The sequence below is a fragment of the Mytilus galloprovincialis genome, chromosome 12, assembly GCF_965363235.1.
Source record: "Mytilus galloprovincialis chromosome 12, xbMytGall1.hap1.1, whole genome shotgun sequence".
NCBI classification, from domain to species: domain Eukaryota; kingdom Metazoa; phylum Mollusca; class Bivalvia; order Mytilida; family Mytilidae; genus Mytilus; species Mytilus galloprovincialis.
The window spans coordinates 18,928,829-18,948,081 of record NC_134849.1 but is presented as its reverse complement, the minus strand read 5'-3'; the positions used below and the strand labels follow the sequence as shown (position 1 = coordinate 18,948,081).

General features: G+C 33.6%; 1 pseudogene; it reads right to left on the bottom strand.

Moving 5' to 3' along the window:
* Positions 1-1,635: 1,635 nt before the first annotated feature.
* LOC143055407 (glutathione peroxidase-like) lies at positions 1,636-19,046 on the bottom strand (annotated as a pseudogene).
* Positions 19,047-19,253: the final 207 nt, after the last annotated feature.

The window sequence follows — 19,253 nt, the reverse complement described above, 5'->3', positions numbered from 1 at the left end:
AGGGACTTTTCGTTTTGAATTTTCCTTAGAGTTCAGTATTAGTATTTTTGTGATTTTATTTTTTTGTATTGTGGACGATCGTTCTCCCTGTTGACTTTCATTTGATAATGTTCTTCTGTCATTCTTTTTATCTTAATTCGTATTTATTTCATTGAACATTGAATCTCATCTCAAAGTTCTGTATAGAATCACAAACAAAAGTAATTTTACAGTTAAAAAATTCAAAATTGAATTAAAGTCAACTAAAGGATGAAATAGAAATAAAAAAATGTAACGTTGAGATAGTTAAAAGTTAAAGAGCTGAAAGGTCTGAGAGGGAGGAAGTAGATAATTTTATTTATATAAAGACAAAGAAAGCAAACAACACCAACACAGTCTATTCTGTTCTTTTGTTGCTTTTGACATATTTTTTTCTTTCAAGAATAATATAACTACACATGTCTCCACTAAAACAGTTTAAAATAAATATGGAAACCTTTGAATTTTGTTTATTCAAATTAAACATTGCATCTCAGAATTGTCAACTTTTGGGACAATTTTTAACAGGAATTGATAAGGGTTTACTTAAAAAAAGTTTTCTGTCAAAGGTAAATAGTACACATTGGATGTTGGATGTGTACGGATTGATAGTTTAGTCTTAGATGCATGATTCTTTTATTAGTTGTTAGTGGCTTTGAACTAGCTATCAGATAACTGCGAGTACTCTCAGATCTGTTCATTGTGTCTTTTTGTGTTGGGATGTATAAGTACCCGGCCACGTCCACTTGTATTTTTGTCCATCTGATGCATTTTCAACTGATTTTTATAGTTCGTTCTTATGTTGTATTGTAATACCACTGTCTCAGGCCGTTAGGGGGAGGGTTGGGATCCCGCTAACATGTTTAACCCCGTCACATTATTTATGTATGTGCCTGTCCCAAGTCAGGAGCCTGTAATTCAGTGGTTGTAGTTTGTTTATGTGTTACATATTTGTTTTTCGTTCATCAAATCATACCACATCTTCTTTTTTATTTACTTTTTGTGTATTCCCTCTACTATAGTCATCAAACTTGCCACAGATATTTTAGTCAAGTGTGCTGAAAGGGGGTTTACGGTGTTTTACCCCCATTGTTAAATTTGCACTTTGCAAAACAAAACTCAGAACTATTTTTGTTTCAAATTAAGAAATTTTTGGAATGAGTATACTTCATCCTGTCCAATACTAAAGACAAAATTTCACCTCTTTCTTACCTGTGTAAATCTTCCAAAATATTCTATAGAAACACCAAATAATAAAATAATGGTGCTTTGAAACACCCAAAATATATGTCTGACCCAGATTTTTTTTACTGCAATTAAATGTAGGATTTACTTCCTACAACTGTCAAATTCACTTGAGGGAATATTTTTTCCAACCCTTTTTCGTTTGCAACAGGTAGGACGTACTATGATTTGGGAAGTAGTATACCTTAACACCAACATTAATCAATCTCTTTAACCTTGAACATTTTTTATTGACACACTATTCCCAGCTCTAACTAGCTGAATTATTTATTATAGTGACATGTGTTTGAACTGAATATGTTATTTTAAGTGAAGGAACTACTGATGGATACTCTGTAGTAATCTCTTGTTTACCATAAAAAAAAAACACTATTAAACTAAACTGTTGTTTTATTTGTTTTATTCATTGCTTTTTACAAGAACCAAATACAAAAATGATAGAATGCAAATACCATTTTATCATTGATTCATTCAAAATTCACCATAGAGTTCCCTCTATTTCTGGCAAATTAATCATAAACTGTAAAAATTACATCATAAAATAAATAAGACTTAAATTTAATTTATATCAGTACGATACATGTCAATTATTTTAAACAATTATATAGTAATATTCGTTGGCAATAAATGAAATTAAATATTTGTTAAAATGAATCATTAAAAAACCTTCAATGCTATTAGTATTGCGAACGCTAGTTTTGGGCACAAACCATTTTTTTTACCAGGGAAGGATATTTCATTCCTTCAACCTACCACCCCACCTCATCCAATCCAAATAAATAAAACAGTAAATAAACTAATTTTGCTTATCTTTTCCCTAAATAAGAAAATGGTTTGCGCCTTACAATATTTTGCATATAAAAAGCCATAAAGCCGAAAATAAAGTCCAATTTACTAGTCAACGCCCCGGTCCTCCACCATATGAGTTTGTTTGTAATCCCTCCTCTAACAAATCTTCTATATCTTTTTCTAACGCGGATGGTACCAGACGCGTTGGGTATCTCATTACGGCTTTCCCTTCTTTATTGATAAGGAATTTTTCAAAGTTCCATCTGACATCACTGTTATGGTAAGGCTTGTAATAAATTCCAGATGTTTCTGTATAAAATATGTCATCTACTGGTGGACAGTAAGCCTAAAATATACAGACATGATTTGTATGAAAAAAAAAAGAAAAAAAACCGAACTCTGAGGAAAATTCAAAACGGAAAATTCCTTTTTGTGTTTTTTTGTTACATATTTGTTTGTAATTATAATGACTGAACTTATATTTTAACCGTGGATACATTACACAAATCAGCAAACAAAGTAGGTTATTTCGTTATCCTCATATAGAGCATGCAATTTTACCTATAATGGTACTACTAACAAAAAGTAGGAAAGTACAGAGCATACATTGTACATTCATACATTAATTTCTCCATAGAAAATAAACTCCGAGACCACGACAACCAATGACTTTGCAGCCAAGTTTGTTGGTGGATCAAAACTTTGGATACAATTTATAAACTAGATACATTAAGAAACATTCTGTTAAAGTTAGAAGTAAATTGGCTCGGTAGTTTCAGAAGAGAAGATTATTAAAATAGTTTTTGACGACGACAGACGACGGACGCCAAGTGATGGCATAAGCTAACATGGAGCCCTTCGGTCCCGGTGAGCTGAAAAGCATAAACCAACACAATTAGAAATTACCTTTAGGTATGTGAATAATGCATGTTCCTTTTCTCCATTGACATCAGTCTTTTGTGTCAGTGTGAAGTTTGGAACGAATCCGGAACCTGGACGAACATGTTTTAGCATGTTTAAAATTTCCGTTCCGTTTGCTCCTGGCTCTTGCTGAAATAAAAATTGTAAATCATTCAAATGAACCATAACTTTCGCTCCTTAAAATCATCTGCTATGAAAGTAAACAAAATAGGTGTCATTTCACTTTTAAAAATAGCGAAAATTGTTTTTCATTAAAAACAACAAAATTGAAAACGTTTTTTCGAAAAAAAAAAAAAAAAAAAAAAATAGCATGTACAGGCTTCAATATATAGAGATGTGAAGTTAAAATTTGAATACATTTTTTTTGGGTCGTGATGATATAAACTATTAAAACCCCATTTTGTTAGAAGGGAAGTAACAAACTTAATATTGAAAGAAAAAAATCCAAAATTTAGTTCCAAAATTTATTCTCTTCAAAATTTTCATAAACCAAAAAGTTGTTTAGTTATTCTTGTAGTCACTTTGATGTAAAAAAAGGAAGATTTCACATGTAGTTGTAAAGTGCTTTACAAAAAGACGTCGCTAACCAGAATCAATTGTCTTTTAGCCAGAAGACATTATATAGCTTTACTTGCAACATAATTTTTGTTTCGGTTAAAGGATTTCATTTAAACTCAAAACTTGCTAAAATCTGTCTAAATGGTACATAGATATAATAAGATATGGTATGAGTGCCAATGAGACAACTCTCCATCCAAGTCACAATTTATAAAAGTAAACCATTATAGGTTAACGTACGATCTTCAATACGGAGCATTGGCTCATATAGCAAGCTATAAAAGGCTCCAAACACGACTAGTGCAAAATCATTCAAATGAGGAAAACTAACGGTCTAGTCTATATAAAGAACGAGAAACAAGACACACTTATGAACCACATCAACCTTAGTTTTGCGATTCTTAGACTTACGTTCTTAGTTTTGCGTTTTATTATTTTATTAAATAATGAAACATTGACTAAGTAAAATTTGCTTGAGTCACTCTACCACAAATACGTACCTTGCCAAACAGATTACAAGGAACCCCAACGACGTGGAAGTTTTTATAAGTATCTTGAAGTGCATTCAATCCATGGTACTGGGGAGTGGCGCCTCAAAAGCTAGCCACATTCACCAACAGTAGAACCTACAAGTAAAACGTTTATAACATAGAGTTTTTATAAGTATCTTGAAGTGCATACAATCCATGGTACTGGGGAGTGGCGCCTCAAAAGTTAGCCACATTCACCAACAGTAAAATCTACAAGTAAAACGTTTATACTAGTTGTCGCATTGGCAATCATACCACATCTTCTTTTTTATATAACAAAGAGTTTTTATAAGTATCTTGAAGTGCATACAATCCATGGTACTGGGGAGTGGCGCCTCAAAAGTTAGCCACATTCACCAACAGTAAAATCTACAAGTAAAACGTTTATAACATAGAGTTTTTATAAGTATCTTGAAATGCATACAATCCATGGTACTGGGGAGTGGCGCCTCAAAAGTTAGCCACATTCACCAACAGTAAAATCTACAAGTAAAACGTTTATAACATAGAGTTTTTATAAGTATCTTGAAGTGCATACAATCCATGGTACTGGGGAGTGACGCCTCAAAAGTTAGCCACATTCACCAACAGTAAAATCTACAAGTAAAACGTTTATAACATAGAGTTTTTATAAGTATCTTGAAATGGATACAATCCATGGTACTGGGGAGTGGCGCCTCAAAAGTTAGCCACATTCACCAACAGTAAAATCTACAAGTAAAACGTTTATAACATAGAGTTTTTATAAGTATCTTGAAGTGCATACAATCCATGGTACTGGGGAGTGGCGCCTCAAAAGTTAGCCACATTCACCAACAGTAAAATCTACAAGTAAAACGTTTATAACATAGAGTTTTTATAAGTATCTTGAAGTGCATACAATCCATGGTACTGGGGAGTGGCGCCTCAAAAGTTAGCCACATTCACCAACAGTAAAATCTACAAGTAAAACGTTTATACTAGTTGTCGCATTGGCAATCATACCACATCTTCTTTTTTATATAACAAAGAGTTTTTATAAGTATCTTGAAGTGCATACAATCCATGGTACTGGGGAGTGGCGCCTCAAAAGTTAGCCACATTCACCAACAGTAAAATCTACAAGTAAAACGTTTATAACATAGAGTTTTTATAAGTATCTTGAAATGGATACAATCCATGGTACTGGGGAGTGGCGCCTCAAAAGTTAGCCACATTCACCAACAGTAAAATCTACAAGTAAAACGTTTATAACATAGAGTTTTTATAAGTATCTTGAAGTGCATACAATCCATGGTACTGGGGAGTGGCGCCTCAAAAGTTAGCCACATTCACCAACAGTAAAATCTACAAGTAAAACGTTTATAACATAGAGTTTTTATAAGTATCTTGAAGTGCATACAATCCATGGTACTGGGGAGTGGCGCCTCAAAAGTTAGCCACATTCACCAACAGTAAAATCTACAAGTAAAACGTTTATACTAGTTGTCGCATTGGCAATCATACCACATCTTCTTTTTTATATAACAAAGAGTTTTTATAAGTATCTTGAAGTGCATACAATCCATGGTACTGGGGAGTGGCGCCTCAAAAGTTAGCCACATTCACCAACAGTAAAATCTACAAGTAAAACGTTTATAACATAGAGTTTTTATAAGTATCTTGAAGTGCATACAATCCATGGTACTGGGGAGTGGCGCCTCAAAAGTTAGCCACATTCACCAACAGTAAAATCTACAAGTAAAACGTTTATAACATAGAGTTTTTATAAGTATCTTGAAGTGCATACAATCCATTGTACTGGGGAGTGGCGCCTCAAAAGTTAGCCACATTCACCAACAGTAAAATCTACAAGTAAAACGTTTATAACATAGAGTTTTTATAAGTATCTTGAAGTGCATACAATCCATGGTACTGGGTAGTGGCGCCTCAAAAGTTAGCCACATTCACCAACAGTAGAACCTACAAGTAAAACGTTTATAACATAGAATTGTGATTGATTAGTTAGAGTTTCAGCTACGTCCAGTGACAAATATCTCATGCATATTCAACAAAGAAAATCAATTGTACAATAAATTCATTGGTTATGAATATTATTCGATGTAGTCTGTATCGGTAAGTATATATCAAAATAATACTATTATGACAAAAAGTATTGATTCATTTTGTGTATTTGTCTTAAATATGACACGGATATTCAGGACGATAACACATAGCCGAAAGTTCAGCAAAATCGGTCTACAAAGATCAGTGACCGGAAATTATAACTGTCACTGCAAAATAATTACATTAGATGTATATGTTTCATTAGTTATAGATATTTCATATCTTTTGGACAGTTTTGTGGTGTTTCGTAAATTATACCATAGCTTTTGTTGAAACCCCCGGCAATAACCTCACCAGACGAAGTCGAGTGAGGTTGCCGAGGGGTTTCAACAAAAACTATGGTATAATTTACGAAACAACACAAAACTTTCCAAAAAATATGAAATATCTGTTTTAACCTATTGCATCTTTCGCTGTTTAAAATCGTGTATTTCATATATTTTTGTTTGTTTACTTCGAAATTATTTTATCTGTAATAATCTGTAAAATAACCCTTTTCGGACCTTACACTTAAGGCTCCGCCTACTTTTTAAAACTAGCACGGGCTTCAGAAACAGCGGGTAATCAGTTTGAAAAGATTTTTCGACAGCGATGGATGCATCTTTACATTGGTGACGAAAAAAATATTTAGATGTTCTGAATAAGGACACAAGAAACTTCTAGTACAGATTTCTGATATTTTGGAAGATTGCTGCAATCCCAATCTTACGAACAATTGAACTGCAAAGGGTATGTTTTTTTTTAATTTTAATATTTGTTTTCAAAATGTTCGAAATGCTTTAATTTTTTTATATTAATTAATGATTTTGAGGAAATTAATTTCACAAGAATCTGTCTGAGAGTTTGTATGAATTATTCCACGTTTAACTTTGAAACCAGAAGCCCATGAGGGAGGGTAGGAGGGGTCCTGATCCCGCAATCCTGGGCTTAAAAACACGAAATCCCGAGGTCCCGAAATTCGAAAAAAAGAAATCCCGGATCCCGAAAGGGTCAATCCCGAAATCCCGATCTTAAAAACAGCCGATTCCGGAGTCCTGATAAAGGTTCTATCCCCCCTCGCCCATGGCGTACATTAATTAAACGGGATAGCTCATTTAGGGCTGGGAACAGTATATCTAACATATATATTCCTGTTTAGAGTAAACAAACGCTATCTAATTTTAACGGTCAAACATCTAGTAGCTTCATTAAAAGTCTAGATGTCAGCAGTGTTTAATAAACCGGGTGAGGATCAAACACTTTTAAAGTGGGGGTGGGGGTAAAGCACGCCAACATTTGAAAATACTATTAAATAGGTTATTTATTTACCATATTTAAAGTTCTTTAAAAGGGGCGTGCTTCCTGTCCCCTCCATCGCCTAAAGACTAACCCGCCTTGCCAAACAAACGGTTAAATGTGATTCATGTAAATGTAGCTGTACAGTGGAGCCTATAGAAAGTTTACAATTTAATAACCGAAAATCAACATATTTTAAAACTTTTACTTGTTTGTTCTGGGAGCGAAACTAGATTCATTTAAAATATAGAACAGAGTTGGTGTATGTGGGTTCGATTCCCACCCTAAGCAATCATTTATTTCAGCTGGTGCAAAGTGGGCAGTTTAGCTTAGTGGCCCCACACTGACTTTGTTGTTTCTTTCAAAAAATTCAGGCGGCCGCGGCCAGGTCTTAAATTTTATTTCTTTAGAATACCTTATACAAAAAAACCATGGTATAATTTTCAGTTATTGAGATTTATACGTGGGTTGCACTCCCATAGGTTACATTGTACAGTTATAGGTTAATAATACCTTATTCTGATTGGCTACACTGCAATTTCGCGTTATTGCTTAATCAACTTCATTACACAATAAAATTTATCATTCATGATGGTACGAGGTCCCACAATAAATTGCACATGTAAATTAAATAAAAGCTTGATCAAAATTGTGTTTTGGTGATCCTAGCTAAAAAATATAATTATAAGCATTGAATGCTTCTTTTTGTAACTTTATTAGGTTTGTAAAAGCGTTGACCGTGCGCACATTTCAAAATCTACTTCTGCATTCAATTCTTAAATGAAGGTACGAGGATAAGGACAGAGACATTTGCCACACAGACAACAGACCCCTACTCCATTATATAAGGGTTGTTGCTGACAGACTGGGTCAGAGAATATATGTCTATGTACACCGTTCAAACTTTAGGAGTAAATAGACTTTTTAGGTCAAACTATGATACGCCATTCAATAAGGAGCAATGTTATATGTCATGCTTTAACCATTGAAAGTGGATTGTAAGATAGATTGTTAAGTGGATTGTAAGATAGATTGTTAAGTGGATTGTAAGATAGATTGTCAAGTGGATTGTAAGATAGATTGTCAAGTGGATTGTAAGATAGATTGTCAAGTGGATTTTAAATTGTTTTGCCCATTTTCTCTTTTCGTAATATTAAGGTGGTACCTAACACTTTAACTAAAATTAATTTGGCTCGTTTAATTTTCTTAAAATTTTGACAAATTATTTACTTTGACCCTTTGACAAAAATATAAAAATTTCAAAAAATTTGAACCAACCGTTTAATCAGAAAAATTACACTGGTTATATAGCAGTTTGACAAACACTTATTTTGATCATTGAGAAGCTTAATATTCCCTCATGAACACAACGTCATTAAAACGTTCTGCTGATTTTACAGAGTTATCTCCCTGTAGTGTTAGGTACCACCTTAAAGCAATCAATTATTCTAAATTCTTTATTACATATGCCAATTTTTCTATATTATAAAATTCTGCACTTTTTGCGAATTATTCTTTATTCAGTAAACCCCATTCAGGCCCTCATGAATGGATGAAATAATCAAAATAAAAAATAAAAAAAAAACTTTGGAACAAAAAAGGAATTTTAAAAAATAAATAAATAATAAACAAAACTAAATACATCAATAGATTTACTTGATTTTTAAATGTTATTTTACTTTTAAGAAATACTTTAAGAAATACCCCCCCCCCTTTTTCCCTGATTTAAAATTACACCTCTCCTGCGAATAGAAAAGATTTTGTTATTAAATATAATTCCAAATGTCTTTCATTTGCATTATATTACACTTTAATATGAAGCACGTGTGTCTTATCAACGGCGTAAAACATGCGTAAATGTGACGAATCAGCATAATTATGATCTTTAATCATTTACATAATAAATATGCCACTGGTTATGTGGTTTTGAAATTAATCATTATGTTAAGACGTTCCTGAACTGGTGAAGTAAATTAAATTAGCACGCAAGGAGAAATCACGTTTACATATTAAATAGAGATGTGCAACTGATAATGATGGTGAATAAACTGATGATAGCAGAGGTCTAATGGGTCTCGTTATGACATATTTTATCTATTCAAGCATGGAAGTATTATATTAAAATATAATACTTCCATGATTCAAGGAACACCGGCATTAATTGAATGACCAAAGAGGTTATATAACCTCCTTGATAAGACCATGGAAGTATTATATTGACAATATTGACAATATAATACTTCCATGATAAGACTTATTATTACTTTGGAAATGAAGGCTTCAAAGCAAATGCACTGTGATTTCCATTATAATTAATATTTCTAAAGTGCATCCCCGTCAAGAATATTTATTTTCGAAATTGTCAAACACATCGCTGATATATATATATATATATATATATATAGGTTTATAATAAAAATCTTGCAAGATATGAAAGCCATATTTCCATGAGCCATAACTCTTTTAAAAATAAATGATCGGAAGTGATTTTCGAACTTGTGAAAGACATTGATGATACACGGTGGGTATGGTTGTCCTGCGAGAGAACGTTCTGTGCTGGTGATTCGGTCCTGACGGGTGCTGGTGATCAATGAAAAAATGTAAACAAAGACGAAAATGATGATTTTTGACGTTTTCACTCATAAAAAATGGAAGAAAACAGTTGAGATTTTTCAATTTTGTTTCTTATGGGTTCATATATAAACCATTAAAGAGTTGACCCTCTAAACTGTTTCAGTAAGCGTAACACAAAAATGCTCATTTTCAGAAAATCTAGAACTGAAAAAATAAAACAGAAATGCTCATAGAGTCCGCTTTCTATACCGCAATCCACACGACAAAACTATTTTGTGAAAAAAACTGCAATTTATTGAAATTTAGCATTTTCTCAATTTATTCATGTCCTGATACTCATTACTGTGCTGGTGGGTCCTGATACGGTGCTGGTGATTTTGGATAAGAAGTTGGTCATATTTGAAACAAATGTTACAAAATCAATAAAATTGGGCAGATAATTGTTGTCAATAGGATCTATGACGCCTATTTTAGCTCTTGTGCATCCATTTGGCTGTTTAATATGTGTTTTCAAATGATCGTAACTTGTATTACACAATTACATAAAAGGGCAACATCTTTCGTCCAGTATCAGATAACAATATATAGTATCTAAAATAAGAATAGTTTTATTAAGATATTAAATGCCCTAACATTGATGCTTCAACAATGATCAAAGCCCATGCCGCATAGACATGTTTGTTAGCGCTCTGCATACCCCTCCCCACTTCCACCCAACCAACCCTCCTCATTTCCTCCTTCATTGTTACAGTGGTGTACCAACGCAACAATTTATCACATAAAATAATAACACAAAGACACACATTATTGAACAACGAATGCTCGCAGGTACTGAAAGCTAGTTCAAAGCCGCATTATCAACTAATAGATAAACCATGTTCTCATATACAAAAATCCCAATCGTGTCGATTAAAAAAGTCTCAAAACTTAAGTTCACATTTTAATGTTTGATGAAGCAGAACTTTAAAAGTGTGCAGTGAATCTTGTGCTCACAACAGTTATTGTCATAATTATGTTTACATAAGACTTATAAAGGAATTAAGAAGGTACCAAGAAATATTTTACAGTTCAATTTAATGATCATGAATGGAAGGAAATGGTACGGAAGTTTACATAGGACAAAAATAAATTGATAGTATTTTTTGGCGAAAGACTTAAACGCTTATTTGCATTATATAGTACAGCTCTTCTATAAAAGCATGCAAAAAAAAAAAACTTTGATTGACTTGTTTGCTTGAATGTTTTCAAACAATAGGTAGGCGGAGTTTCAATAAATACTGGGATTTGATTGGACAAATACTAACTGACAGGAATTGAAGTTAATGTTTATTGTCCAAACAAATTCTAGTATATAGTAAACAGACTACTTACCTGTCGTTTAAAAACATCCAAACAATCATAGCAAGCAATCTGATCAATGGTTTGCTTTGCATATATTTATAGAAGAGCTGTAAATTCTAAAAAAAAAAAATTCTTGTTGTCATAGATGGTTAAATCCTCAACAAAATCTCAATAACTTTGTTGGAACGAATAAAGGTTTTAAATCAAATTTTCGTGGACTTTTTAGCTTCCACCCTGACGAGGCATGTTAGCTGTTCGTATGCTGTTGCACCTGACGCACGGAAACTTCCACATTTCCATCTTCTTTTCTGAAATATTTTACCCAGCTCATACTTGACAGGATTGTTATCCTAGTAAAAGGTGTAACCAATGAATTGAACACAAGTTAAAAATTCCACAATACTATATAATCCATTTTATGTGTCAATTTGTTCGAAAAAAGTCGGAAAGAAGAGAGTTTTTTTAATGTCATGATTATCTGTCGCTTTCTAGATCTATGCTTAGCATTTATTTCAGATGACATGGACTCCTCACCCTGGTGACCCTGCTGCCTTTCATAACTTTATCCGTATACATATATTAATAGATAAACAAAAGGCTGCAACTGGTATTTTTGTATTTAAAATGATTCGTTGTAACGAGAATATTTGTGGTGAATGGAAACTGTGGGGTCAAAATCTTAAATTGCTTATAAATGTTGCTGGACCCAGTTTCGTTATCTGATCTGAATTTTCTGAAATGTGCAAGGTAGATAGACATCAGCCTTTTGATTTTTTTACTCGGTAAGTTTTGCCCTAATTGCTTGAACTTTTGCAATATTAAAGCCGATTTCAATGAGTGTGTAGACAAAGGGAATATCTTTGGTTATCTTGCTTGCTGAACAGAAAAGTCATTGTTAGGTTATGTAAACTACCCTACTTTAAGAGTAGACTAGTCCGACAAATGACACATCTTTCTGTCTGTAGGACCAGGCTACTTCGAAAGGAGGGTAGTATACCTTACCTAACAATGACTTCACGGTTTAGCTAACAAGCAAGCTAGCCAAAGATATTACCTTTGCCTACATACTCAATGGAATCGGCTGTAACTAAAAACTCGAATACATTTTAACAGACAGTGGTCATTTTTGTTGATGAATATTGTTTTTCCTAGGTTAATCATTTGGTAACATTTGGTCAAGTAATTTCAGAAAAGATCTTTTTGTAATTGCGGACACCAAGACAATACATGAACCTCACACGACACCTCGACACAGGTGAGCTTATATATGATCTTATAGCGATTCGGGTTGATAACCAGTTGAAATTAAGCCAGTTTTTTGTGTGTGTAGATTTGTATTGTTTTATAAAAAAGAAGATGTGGTATGATTGCAAATGAGACAACTATCCACAAAAGACCATAATGACACATACATTAACAACTATAGGTCACCGTACGGCCTTCAACAATGAGCAAAGCCCATACCGCATAGTCAGCTATAAAAGGCCCCGATAAGACACTGTAAAACAATTCAAACGAGAAAACTAACGGCCTTATTTATGTAAAAAAAAAAAAAAATCTATATTTTTGCTCTCCATTTTTATGCAAAACCTTTTACATTTTTATTTTATGGGTTATTGTTGAAGGTCGTACGATGAAGTATGGTTGTTAACACATACTTCCTTTGGTTTCTAATGGAAATTTGTCCATTGACAACAAACATACACATCATCTACTTTATATAAGTATTGTAAAAATTACAACGTATTTTGGTGATCTTGCAAAATGATCGTAATCCCGAAAATCGTAAACATATTTTCTTATCTTAAACGGGGGCAAGAAGGGTTCCATTAACAGGCCAATAAATAAGATTACAGTTAATTTTAACAGATTCACAACAATGTCAATTTCAAGAAAGCAGACAACAGTTAATTAGTCAATAACAGTACAGCATCAATGATCTTGAATATATGCCACTTTTAACTAGAATATAAAGGCACAGAACCAGGACATAGGAGTACAGAACCAGGACCGTTTTTCTTATCACCAGCACAGCGTCAGGACAATTCCGTTTAACGAACTTGCACGACTTTTGCAATATAATATTGTTGTAATATACTTTGCATGGTACTTATGACGCATCAGAGAAAAATTAAGCAACACAACAGTCGTTTTATTACCGTTCTGATACAATGTAAACAAACCCACCAGCACAGAATCAGGACCCACCAGCACCTGACAGGACCAAATCACCAGCACAGAACGTTCTCTCGCAGGACAACCATACCCACCGTGTGATAGAAAACTCAATAGAAATTTCAATAAAATCTGGCAAAAATTGTACACATTAGACCGTTAATAAGTCAATTTTCCATATAATTAATATTTTCAAGGAGCATAACTCTTTTAAAAATTGTTGATCAGCACTTATTTGCGAACTTGGCAAAGACATTGCTAATCTAAACCTATGATTTAAGCTTCAGAAAATTCTGACAAGAATTCAATTTGTACAGACTAACAATGAATTTTTTCATATAAATAACGTTTCCAAAGGGGCATTACTATTTTCATTCTCACCAGAGAAAGTCAGATACGGATCAAGCATTTTGAAAAGGAGGGGGCAAACTAGGCAACATTTAGAGTGGAACATGTAAAATGTCAATGCATTAAACATACAAACATGCCAGGAATCTGATGTACAGTAGTTGTCGTTTGTTCATGTAATCTATACGTGTTTCTCGTTTCTCGTTTTTTTTTTTTTTTTTATATATAGATTAGACCTTTGGTTTTCCCGTTTGAATAGTTTTACACTAGTAATTTTGGGGCCCTTTATAACTTGTTGTTCGGTGTGAACCAAGGCTCCATGTTGAAGGCCGTACCTTGACCTATAATGGTTGGCTTTAAATTGTTATTTGGATGGAGAGTTGTCCTATTGGCACTCATACCACATCTTCCTATATATATGTCGCCCCATACAAAAGGGGGAGAATTATACAATGTTCGGAGTGGGAAATACGAAAAGTATATGCATTAACCCAAGAAGCTCCATATGGGAGAACTGGCCCCTGGCCCTAATAAATACGCCTATTAAGATGCTTTTTAAAAATACCAAGACTATACTGGTAGAGAATACTTTTACACTAAAATTTCATATACAAATCCAGTTTGTTAAACGTCATCGTAACTTACGCCGATGAGGGATTTCAGTTTTTAATGACCTTGACTACATATGATGGTCTTGCACGGACGCACTTTCTCATAACTTTCAGAAAGAATAAATCTTAGTCAACGACTACAGACCAACTTTTTCGGGATATTTTGATTGATTTATTGAATGTCAGCTGCTTAACGTCCAGTGGCAAATATTTCATGCATGTTCAGGACAAGAACAAGTTTACAATACAGAATGTTTTAAGAACGTCCAAAACAGTGCTGTTCGATATTTGATCTCCCTTATGTTTTGTTTAAACGGCAAACGTTGCAAATAAATATTGCATTACCAACACCAATTAATCTTTGCACTATTCTACTTTATCTCTGTATAAAGTTTAGTATTAATCACGTTTCTTTGACATTTAAACAAACTAAATATTGACTGTCGGCATAGTTTACAGGGATGAATCATCATTCATTAACTTATAAACGCAGAATTGTACTTTTAAAAATGTATAAATATTTTGTATGTGTGCGTATAGGTCTCGTATAGGTAAGTAACAAGGCGTATTTAGGATTTTCAAAGCTGTGTTTTTTCATAAAATTGAAGAATAAAGATTTTAGTTATAAATGATTGATTAATTGATTGTTAGTTACGTTACGTCCAGTGGCAAATATTCAATGTTCAGGACGAGAACTAGTTAACAATAAATACAATAGGTAGGTCTGACTAAGGTCTGGTAATAGAGGTCATCTGGGACGATGGTCTGAGAGTGTACGTGGCTGAAAACTTGTACAGTCCCGTCATGCCCGTACAGCCAAACGGAAGCCCCCTTTTGCAAGCATTTTACGCATTCCTTAATTATTCTGGGGCGGCAGAATGGGACCACCCCCGCACTTCTCCTTAACATCGAATCCTAGATCCTCGCCTGCAGTTGCCTCCATAGCTAAAGTGTATTTTATTTCCAGACTATTATATGCATAGAAAGTTTGATAGGTAATGGGTAACCAGGTTTACATCGGAACTAAACACATTTATTATTAATAAACCAGTTGTTGGCATGACACGGGTTATGTTCTTCTCATATATGTTATGATGGTATGATACTAAACCCTCAGACTAAACCCCTCACGGAGAGGATTGTGCCTGATATTCATATGATGACGACATAATTTTTCAATCAGTTTAATTGAAGTCCGGAGCTGGCATGTCAGTTAACTGCTAGTAGTCTGATGTTATTTTATATTATTGTCATTTTGTTTATTTTCTTTGGTTACATCTTCTGACATCAGACTCGGACTTGTCTTGAACTGAATTTTAATGTGCGTATTGTTATGCGTTTTCTTTTCTGCATTGGCTAGAGGTATAGGGGGAGGGGTTGAGATCTATCAAACATGTTTAACCCCGCCGCATTTTTGCGCCTGTCCCAAGTCAGGAGCCTCTGGCCTTTGTTAGTCTTGTATTATTTTAACTTTTAGTTTCTTGTGTACAATTTGGAGTTTAGTATGGTGTTCATTATCACTGAACCAGTATATATTTGTTTAGGGGCCAGCTGAAGGCCGCTTCTGCTTTTGTCTGCTCTATGGTCGGGTTGTTGTCTCTTTGGCACATTCCCCATTTCCATTCTCAATTTTATTACATACTGCAGTAATTTGTGAAAGTTTGTTTATATGTAATTTATTACTGTAAATTGATATATGTATATATACATAGATCAGCTGTTTTAGATGAAAGAAAATGCAATATATAAATTGGCAGCGTTTCAATGTTTTATTTCCCAATCATCAAGGTCGATTAATTATATAAAAGTATAGTTTATCTTTCGTATAATCACTGAAATACCAGATTCGCAAATGTATGAACATTCTTCAGCATTTTTTTCTCTGCACTTATATTAGTCGAAGGATAAGACATCATGCAGTGGCGAATCCAGAACTTTTCCTTAGGGGGGGGGGGGGGGGGGGGGGGGCTCCAGTCATGCTTCAATGATTCCCTATACATGTACAATCAACCAAATTTTTCCCACGAAAGGGGGCCCGGGCCCCCAGGCCCCCCTGGATCCGCCTATGTCATGGACACATTTTGAAAGGCAAAAATTATAATGACCAGCGTAAAAAATAAGATGCATACACATACAATAACATATCCTTGATTCGCAAATATATTAACATACTTAAGCATTTTTCTCTGCACTTATACTCAGGTGGAATGAATTTTAAAAATAAATAAAAACGAAATCTAAAGCAAATATTTAGTGTTAATAACCTGCAGCGTAAAACTTAAGATGCATAAACATATCCAGTCGTTTCTCTGCATTTATATTGGTGGAATGATAAGACGTTAAAACATTTGAGTTTTTTTAAAATCGAAATCTAAGGCTAATATTTCCTGTGAATGACCTGCAGCGTAAAACATAAGATGCATACACGTATCCATGTCCAGAGACTAGGCCAGTCGTATTTAAAATTCACGTGCAGTAAAGAGGGTCTGGATTTTTTTTTAATTTGAATTTTATACTTTATTATAGTATTTACTTTGACCATTATCCTTTATTCTTTATATTTCAGCGCCGCATTATTCCTTATCCCCTTTTACCTTATTTTTCACTTTTTTGTCCCTCCTTTTCCCCCCTAATTCATGTTTGTTCTGACCCCTTTACTCATTATTCTCTATAATGTAACCCCAACAGACCCTCTTATATATACATAATACATGATAAATGCATGTGCAATAAATGGTCGAAATGTGCATCCTGCATGATATGCTACTCTCGTATATAAATTTGAACGGAATTTGAAGGACAAATTTTAAACTGATGCATAATTTGAAATTTAATAATTAATTAAAAATATTATTAAAAGATATAAGAATTAATACACAATGATTCAAAGCGGAATCAAAACAGATGACAAAAACGACATAAGACATTCAAAAGTAAAAATTATAAATGATTTTCTGTTTTTAAAATTCATAATTATGCATGTTTTATAAAATACCTTGACCAGGGGCGGATCCAGCCATTTTAAAAAGTGTGTTCCCAACCCAGGACCAACTATATGTCCCCATTCAAATGCATTGATCGGACAAAAAAGGGGATTCCAACCCCGCCCCCTCCCCCCTTGGATCCGCCAATGTTGACCTTCTTCAACAAAGGGAGTAGAGGGAACACACCCAATTTTGATAAAAATAAATAGCCTTTTTCTGGCACAAAATCACCCATTGTTTTCGCGTGGCTCCTCTTGGCGGTACATCTTTTACAAGTACGTCCCTCTTTAAAAATTACTGGACACGCCCCTAACTTTTATAAAATAAAAAGTATGTACACAATACAACAAAATAAATAATATTATAGGGTTATTGCATGAATATTGGGGAATATTGTCCCGAGTAGAATTTTATATTGCACGAGCTTGCGAGTGCAATATATGTTCTACGAGGGACAATATTCCCCAATATTCATGCAATAACCCTTTTATTGTATAGCAATATAATATTTGAAAGTAAAAATTGGTTTAAACTAAGATTTTGTCGTTAATGACGTCATGAATTTTAAAGATTTATTGCACGCTAACTTTTGGTTACTTTCTGTTGGAAATATTATATTGCTATACAATAATTAAGAATATGATTCAGATGATTTTCTCAATATTATTTTCTAAATTCGTAATATGTGTATGACTTGCATGGCCAAATTAGGTACGCATTTAAAAAAAAAAACATCTTTTGATAACGTTGTTTTTACAGTCAACATGCACCAGTATAAGCTTTTATGTATTAAAGATCCTAAGGCAAAATAAAATAGTATATATAGTTCTAGTTACATCCAATAAAAAGTCAAGGTAGGTAGGTAGTGATATTTTTTGAAATTTAAGTTTATTTTTTACATTGAGTCTGTTATATTTCCTATTTTGCTAATTGGCCGTTTCAGAATCTAAAGCATCATGGGTAATTTCATTGTTCGTACCCCAAAGTGAAAATAACGTTACGTCATTGGTTGAATTTCCATTGTTTATAACGTTTTAAACCAATCAAAACGCTTTGGTGTACGCTTTTGAAAATATTACCCAGGATGCATGAGATTCTGAAACGGCGAATTGGAAATTTGGAAATTTCAAAATATATCTATTACGTTTTTGAAATTTCTAATTTGCAAAATAGAAAATATGACAAGTATATAGGAGAAACATTCTGACTTAAAAACTGGAAATTACAAAAAAAAACCTCTTGGGTAGGCCATGCCGGCTTGGACCTGCTTGGTGTGCAGGGTAACTGGAACCACACATATTTTTATTTGGCTTAAATAAACTAAGTTACTTACCTTACCACGATACTGGGAGAAATCTATGGTTTTCTCACCATGAATATCCGGCATAGAAAAATTATATACAGAATGAAGATTGTCATCGTGATGGTAACACGCTACCTGTCTTGATGACTCATCTTGTCCGCAGACTGACCACAGCGTGGCCAAAACAATGGTCACTATATCCACAAAACTCCCCATCCCGACTAAAGAAAACTGTTACATACTACTAACAGACACAACAGGTGTGATATAACTGATGCTGATTTTGTTTTATGCAAGGATGTCAAGGGCAGATAATCTCGTGTAATGTATACATACTATTCTCTTTTAAGTACAAATGGACGTAATTTGAAAGCAATCTGGTACTCTCTCGAAAGAAAACAATTCAAAAGGCAATGTGAAAAATAACTTTTCAGATGTTAAACAAAATATAATAAAATAGTTAGAAGCTGAATTGTTCTAATCAACTATCATATGT